The 6678-nt window shown below is 32.6% G+C and overlaps 1 non-coding gene across 1 annotated transcript; it reads right to left on the bottom strand.

Annotated features, from left to right (window-relative positions):
• Nucleotides 1–2935: 2935 nt before the first annotated feature.
• Nucleotides 2936–3007, bottom strand: TRNAD-GUC (transfer RNA aspartic acid (anticodon GUC)). The gene has a single exon. It is a non-coding gene; the product is annotated as a tRNA-Asp (tRNA).
• Nucleotides 3008–6678: the final 3671 nt, after the last annotated feature.

Here is a 6678-nt window from a genome sequence, read left to right as displayed (position 1 = left end):
TTATGTATTGTTCACTTTTAATCTTTATTTTCTGGCAGAAACAGGCTTGTCTCATTCTCATAGCAGTAGCAGAATCAATAAAAATTGGAACATAATAATAATAATACTGAATCACCACATGAATCACCACCTCTATCACTGCTTTGCCTTTGCCAGCATCATGTCCGTGTTTTCTTGTTGCCTTTCTAAAGCTTCGTCAACTTTGGTTACCTCCGCCAACATTTTGCTCCTCATTCATAGCCAATCTCTTAGAGAAAACGTTGGAGATACAGCCTAGTCTAAGTAAGCCCTTGAAAATTTATCCCAAAAATATTCAATTTCAAACCATAATTTCATAATTCTTGACAAAGTACAAGAAAATTATAATATATAAAGATGACAAACTTTAACTTTAACTTATAAAATCGATTTATATCGATTCCTAAATTGATTTTACAGGAATAAATTATGCCTAAATTCACTCTTCTAAGAAGGAATAAGAGTTATTTAAAATTTATCTTAGTAAAAAAAATTCGTTACTGAGTCTTCCTAATTCTCATATTCGATTGTTCGACTTCCTTTATATGCATATCAACAGATAAAGAAATTTCATTTTGAACTCATCTAACAAATACAAGTTCACTTGGCAACAGAATGCAAATGAACAGAAGACACAAAATAATGTCTTGAAGGTAAAGACTTCGAGGCTATTCATGATGATTCACATTTTAATACCAATAGGATTTTTCGTAGTGCGAATAATAATAATATTTATATTCTTATTCTTATTATTATTATTATGAAGAGAATAAAGACAAATTATTTTTTCTTTATCTATTCATATCCAACTATAAACTATAATTATTTATTTTTAAAAGATGTTTTTATATATTTCCTTATCTTTGATATAATTTTTTTAGAAATAAATAATTATAATTCATTTTGTATTCCAATCGGTGATGTGGTAGATATTATGCTCTTGATGATGTTTCAATTTGGAAATGCAAGAAATCAAGAGAAAGTAAGAGAAGAAGAACCCTAAACAAAAGCGTAGAAGAATGAAAATATATTTTATTTGTGTCAATAAGCAAATTACATTGGTGTATTTATAAGAAAAAGAATTTTGCCTAAACATATGGCAATAAACAGAAAAGATATAATGAACTTAAACGGGCCCAACTACTTAAACAAAAAGGAATAATTAAATTAAGTTATTTTAACACCCCCTCAAGTTTAGAAGTAAATATATGTCATTCACAACTTGGATTTAAAAGTGTCGAACTGTGGAGAAGCAAGAGGTTTGGTGAAAATGTCAGCAACTTGCATAGTAAAAGTGATGAACAGCAGTTTCAATAAATCAGTATTGAGCTTTTCACGAATCAAGTGGCAGTCAATTTCAATGTGTTTGATGCATTCATGAAAAACTTGATTGAAGGCAATTTGAAGAGCAGATTGGTTGTCACAATATAAAGTTGCAAGTTGGGAAAGAGAAAGATGAAGATCCTGAAAAAGATAGGTCAACCATTGCAGTACACACATAAAGATGACCATAACTCTACTCAACTTCAAAGGAGTTGCGAGATATAGTTTACTACTTCTTTGACTTTCAGGAGATAAGGGAGTTCCCTAAAAAAATTGAATAACCCGTAACACATTTCCATGTGACAAGGCATGTGGCCCAACTTAAACCACAAAGTTGAAGATTATTGTTTTGCAGAAAATAGAGGTCATCACCAGGGTTGCCTTTAAGGTGAGACGAGAAATAACTTATTGATGAGAAGTGGTGGGAGCTGAGAAGAACTAGTTGAGATTGTGAACACAAAGGCGATGTCTGGACGAGTGTTGGTGAGGTATATGAGGTGGCCAAGAAGTCTTTTGTATTGAGAAGTGGCTGCAACATCAAGGGGGTTCCTTGACTAGGAGAAAGGTGAGAAGTGTGAGTCATTGGAGTGGCCACGGGTTCAAAGTTAAGCATGTCAATTTTTTGAAGGAGGTCAAGTGTGTATTTGCGTTGACTGAGATGCAGGCCGACACTGTTACGAGCAATTTTAAGACCCAAAAAGTAGGTAAGGTTACCTAAGTTTTTTATTTTGAAGTGGTGATGGAGAGCAGCAGTGATGGCAACAATTTCCTTTGTGACATCACCAATTAAGACCAGGTCATAAACATAAACAAGAATGACAATGATTTTGTTATCAATATATTTAAGAAAAAGAGAATGATCAACAACAAAAAGAGAGTATTTATGAGATAAAAAAAAGAAGAAGAGGAGAGCTTGGCATACCATTTGCGGCTAGTTCGACAAAGACCATATAAAGAGCGTTGAAGCTTGTATACATGTTGGGGAGAAGGGAGAGGGAGGCTAGAGGGAGGGTCATATAAACTTCTTCATGAAGGCCACCATGAAGGAAAACATTATTAATGTCAAGTTGCTTTAAAATCCAGTTTTTTGTGGTGGCAACATCAAGGAGTAAACGGAGGGTGGTGAGTTTGGCAACTTGTGCAAATGTTTCTAAAAAATCTAAGCCTTCGAGTTGGGTGAAGCCGTTGGCAACTAGTCATGCTTTATGACGATCAATTGTGCCATCGGAATTGTGTTTTACTTTGTATACCCATTTACAACCAATGGTTTTCTTCCTTGGGGGAATAAGAGTAAGCTGCCAGGTATTGTTAGTGGCAAGAGCTTGAAGCTTGATAAGTGTCTAATTTCAGTAATATTTCATATTAAAATATAGACACTTATAAGGTTTATTGCTAATTTACATATAAAATAATCCCAATGGAAAAAGATGCAAAGAAAGATTGGGTCTTTTTGATGTTTTATCATTTAGCCCATTAGCGCGACACAGGAAGCAACCTAACCTTATAAAACTAGGATAAATAGAGGGCTAGAGGTATTTTTAGGGTTCGAACCTAAACAGTGCACTTGCCGTAAAAAAGTCTTCAAAGTTTTTGGCGCCGTTGCTGGGGATCGAACCCGGGTCACCCGCGTGACAGGCGGGAATACTTACCACTATACTACAACGACCCCACTACCAATTATTGTTAGTGGCAAGAGCTTGAAGCGCAACTTACATGACAGATTGCCAACAAGTACTTTTGGAAGCCTCAGTGTAAGAACTTGGTTCATGGTGAGAGTTAATGGAAGAAATAATAGTTTTAAAAGAAGAAGATAAAGAATAATAGGATAAATAATTACGTAGGCACAACAGTAGATCATTATCTTTCTTGTTGTACAACCAAAGAAAAAAATTTAGATATTGGTGGAATAGGATTCATGAGCAGAACATGAGAACAACTATTACTATACTGGTCATTTAGCCCTCTTAGAAACTGTATAGCACGATAATCACATTTTCGTTGATTTATAACAAGATTAACAAAACAAGAACACTAATAAGTACTTACAGGGTGAGGTATGAAATTCTCTAATTCATCCCAAATAACGCAATTTCGTAAAGTAATCAATAAAAAACAAATCACCCTGCCTTAAAGAAGATCCCTCAAGTTGTAAATCAGAAATATGAGCTAAATCTCCTTGACAATATCTAATTTTTAAATCATTCCAGATATCAAGAGTCACATCCATCCAACTAACACTTTGCTTAATAGGGATAAAAACGAAGTGCACTAACCAGAAAACCATAATATTGTTACATCGTGCCAAGAAATTGGGATCGTCTTTTTGAGGGCATGAGTAAGAACCAAGGATGAACTCTAGTTTGTTCTTGGTGCTGAGTGTTGTGATGAAGGATCAACTCTACGAATGTCAGTTCGTTGAATCAATAACGGGTGAGACTAGTGAGGCAACGAGATTCTCACAAGGGTGTAGATAAAGAAAACTGTTTGTTGGTTGCTCTGATGAAGATGACAATGTTGGGTTTTTGTCAGCCATTATTGCAAATAAAGAAATAGTAAAAATTTGTGCAAGAAAAAAAAATCATCAAGAATGGAAAAGAAAATTAGAGAAGTGTAACAAAGCTCTTCATTCGAAAAACTCTGATACTATATTACAATCAGTGATGTAGTAGATACTACACCCTTGATGATGTTTCAATCTGAAAACACAAGAAATCAAGAGAAAGCAAGAGAAGATGAACCCTAATCAAAAGTGTAAGAAAACAATGACAATAATGAGAGAAAGAGATTGAGAATCTGAGATGAAAAAAAATAAATGAAAATATATATTTTAATAAACAAATTACAGTGATATATTTATAAAAAAAAAAACTTTGTTTAAACATATGGCAATCACCGGAAAATATATAATGGGCTTAAATACGTCCTACTACTTAAACAAAAAAGAATAACTAAATTAAGTTATTTTAACATTTTGTGTAGATGTTAATATTTATATTAATTTAGATGAAGAAAAAAATTATTCAAGAAAAGAAAACAAATACGCAGGATGTTGGAGATCCCACATCGACTAGAGATAAGGACATTTCATAATATATAAATGGGTGCAGACCTCAACCTTATGAGCCGGTTTTATGGGGTTGAGTTAGGCTTAAAGTCCACTTCGTAATAGGCTATCATAGCCATTTTCAAGCCTATCCTAGCGAGTGTTTGTGTTGGGCCTATCGTGCCACCCGCTATCGTGCCGCTATCGGACCACCCATAATATATAGCCCCACGCACGAGTTGGTAGTCTCAGCGTGAGGGGTGTGTTGGAGATCCCACATTGACTAGAGATTAGAGCCTTTCATTGTATATAAGTGGGTGCAAACCTCAACCCTATGAGCCGGTTTTATAGGGTTGAGTTAGGCTTAAAGTCTACTTCGTAATACAAGATTTATATATTTTTTGTCCTGGTATAATTTTAAGGCTTTCTGTAAATTTTGCATTAACATGTATTATAAGGCATCTTAAAAAGCTTATGGAGAAAAAAAAATAAAATATCTTATGAACTTGATGTAACATGAGTTGATTCGAACCTACACAAGCAAAGATCAAGTCACCCACATGTCACAAGTCACTCATAATAAGTTACTCAAGACTCATTAGATATTTTCTGATAAACTTTTCTATAAACACGAAGAAAATATTACAATTCTTTCGTTTTTCGTTCTTGTTTTGTTAGTATAATACGAAACTGATTTTTATTTTTGTCCAAACTTTAAATTATCTAAATATTTCTAATATAAAAATAATTGAAATCATACAAAAAAAATTATTCTAATTATTTTCATATATTATAAATATTTAACTCTTATTTTTATAAACTAACATTATCTTGTTTGAAATTAAAAACCAACTTCTTAAAAAGTTAATACGAAGGAAATTAAAGAAGATTAGGTTATTATTTGCGAGAAGGATCGAAGATGTAGCAGTTATGTTGTGTGGTCCATGGCATAAAAATAATGGAAGTTTGATCCTCCAGCTGAAAATGAAACCCACTACAATTCTTTATTACTCTTCTACTCTTGTGTATGTGTGTGACCTCCTTTTCAAATTACTATCATTTTATCTACTTTAGTCTAGTGATTATGCACATTCTCATTCTGGTACGATGGAGAAATAACATGCAGAATAGTCCCCAAAACAACTTATTCAAATTTTGATGCATGGAATGCATGTTCTTCTCCATCATCTGTCTCTTTCACCACTCTCCTCTCTCTCTCTTCTCTTCCCATCTTTCTTGCTCCAATCACACCATTTTCTCACTGTCAATTTCCACACTAATTTCTCACCATCAAATCCATTTTCTCTTTATCCAATACTTAACAATATTATGCTAAGCTTAACCACTTCTACTATTTATCCACTATATCAAACATTATATATTTATTTTCCACATATATGTTTTTATATTTTCCTACACTAAAATTACCAATACACTGTTTAGAAAATAAAAATGAATAATGATGATGAGTGATGAGAGAACACATGGGCCATGTCCGTTACTGTGACACTGCCAGCCTATCATCTAACCAACTTGTATTTCTATTTTTTTTTCTTAGGAATTTCATAATATAAGCAATTTCTTGTTAAATACAGCTGCACTACATGATTAAATATAACAAAATGTAAATTAATTATTATTTCTCACGTATTATATAACTATTATTCTGTATTTTTTATTAATATTATTTTGTATCAAACAACTAAGAGTTTCATGTGGTTGAAGTAAATTTATTTGGTCTTTATCTATTTCGTCTTCCAAAACTATCGTACTTTGTAAAGTTTTTCATGAACAAAAGTTTGCATATATGTTCTATGTGTACGCTTTGTGAAAAACATGAGTAATCTATTTAACATTTTTTTTTTTGAATATTCTAATGTTTTGCATATTTGGAGTTGGGTTCGGCAGATCTTTCTTATTTCTCATTTTTCTAATAAGAATGATCTTCTTTCTTTTATTAAGAGTGATGATAGTTATTTAGTTAAATTGATTAAGCTTGTTGTGATAATTTTTTTTATTAGGATGATATGACGTATGAGAAATTATGCTAGATTTTAGAATAAGATTGAGGTTTCTAGGGCTATTTCGATAATTAAAAATTTAACTTATCTAATGAGAAATTCGTCTAGAACTTCAATGAAGAATGATATGTTGAATTTCAACGTGATTAAGTTTTTTGGTATCAATACTCGTAGTGGTAAAGTTCTTTGTCTTTTTCTTGTTAGATGAGAGTTTTCTTCACTAGGTTGAGTTAAAATTAACATAATGGGACTGCTAGGAGGTATCCCAATCTC

Source organism: Phaseolus vulgaris, chromosome 3 (genome assembly GCF_051622355.1).
Source record: "Phaseolus vulgaris cultivar YP4 chromosome 3, ASM5162235v1, whole genome shotgun sequence".
NCBI lineage: Eukaryota > Viridiplantae > Streptophyta > Magnoliopsida > Fabales > Fabaceae > Phaseolus > Phaseolus vulgaris.
The sequence above is the reverse complement of the archived record's forward strand: the minus strand, read 5'-3'. Positions and strand labels throughout refer to the sequence as shown.